The 1,455-nt window shown below is 41.2% G+C and overlaps 1 pseudogene; it reads right to left on the bottom strand.

The window, feature by feature from the left end:
* Positions 1-9: 9 nt before the first annotated feature.
* Positions 10-1,365, bottom strand: LOC124893494 (annotated as a pseudogene).
* Between the last annotated feature and the right edge of the window lie 90 nt (positions 1,366-1,455).

The raw sequence follows: 1,455 nt of genomic DNA, 5'->3' as shown, positions 1-1,455 counted from the left end.
TCCTCGGACATGGAAGCCAATCTTGGAAGGTGATTTGTTTCATGCGTAAAGGAGCTGTATCAGAATGCTGTCGTCGAATGGTGGACTTTTGTCGGCTCTTCTGTTCAGCATTTGCTTGCAGCTGTGCTTCCAAATGTTGAAGCTTGCTGGCCGTCTTTGCACAAATACTCCTGGATGTCTGTAATTCACTGTTCCGGTGTGCCAAAGCTTCTTTCAACATCTTTGTTTCCTCCTCCATTGCCAAAAGGCGTTCTGTAAGTTGCTCATTCTCTTTATGGAACTTCTGCACACTATCCAATGAAAAATCTGGCAAACTGGGCCTTCCTCCTTGGGATTTCTTTACACGGCTGTCCCCATAATCTCTACCCAAACTCTTAACCTCAAGCTTCATCTGGGCCAAGGTTGTAGGCCCAGGCAACTTCTTCCGCACAAGACCACATAATCTTCGACACTCCGCTTCCAATTTTGCAACTTTCTTCACTCCCTCCAGGTGTTGCTTGTTTGCAACTTCTGCAGACTGTACGCTCATATTTTTCCCTCAATACGAATTTATAGTTCCTTTGAGTTAATTTGGAGCTCATATTTCAGAGAATTTGTTTCCCTTTCACATGACTCGATATTGCTGTTCAACATCTCAATTTCTGCTTCAGCTTGGGCTTTTTCTTCACTGAGCTGTATCACTATGCTAGAACGCTCCTGCAAAGACCTTGAGAGTGGAGAATTCCGCTGCAGACCTAAGTAACTGTTGGTCCAGGTTAGCTAATTTTGCTTCAAACTCATGCTTCATTTTTTCAAACTGCTTGGTTTTATTCTGAATCACATCATGCAGCTTCTGTTCATGTTCTTCTTTCAAATTTCGTATCTGCCGCATGCACTCCTTCAGTGCACCATCCAGATGTGATGCCCTGTCTTCAGCAGTAAGCTTCAAAAGAGTAACGGTTTCCAGGTGATTTTTCAGTTTTGAGGCTTCTGACTCAGCCTTCTCCCAACCTGTACAGAGAGATGTGAATAAAACAATTCAGTACCAAGTTGCAAAACACTTGTTGCAAGAAAAACACAATTCAATAAGGAACATCACCTGAGACGGCTTCTTCAGCAACTTCAGCGTATTGTTTTACCAGGTTTTCCGTATTAGTCATTTCTGACTGTACAGCAACCAACTTTTCATTCAAATCCTTGACTGCATCCTCTAAGCCACTCACTTGGTCCTCAAGAGACTTAACTTGATCCTCCAGTCCAGTCAAATGTGAATAAGATTCAACTGAAATTTGCACATATTTAGGTTTCTTGATTTCTTGTTTACCCTGAAATATAACGGAAACCAAAACATAAATCACCAAGACGAGACAAATTGAATGAAGCTCTCTCACAACGTATTATTGTAAAAAAAAAAAATCGATGAACTACTAAACTGAAACTATGTCTTTTCATTTCTAGCACCAATCACATTATATT

The sequence above is a fragment of the Capsicum annuum genome, unplaced genomic scaffold, assembly GCF_002878395.1.
Source record: "Capsicum annuum cultivar UCD-10X-F1 unplaced genomic scaffold, UCD10Xv1.1 ctg60367, whole genome shotgun sequence".
Taxonomy (NCBI): Eukaryota; Viridiplantae; Streptophyta; class Magnoliopsida; order Solanales; family Solanaceae; genus Capsicum; species Capsicum annuum.
Note: the sequence above shows the minus strand (reverse complement) of the source record. Positions and strands in the feature narration are given on the sequence as shown.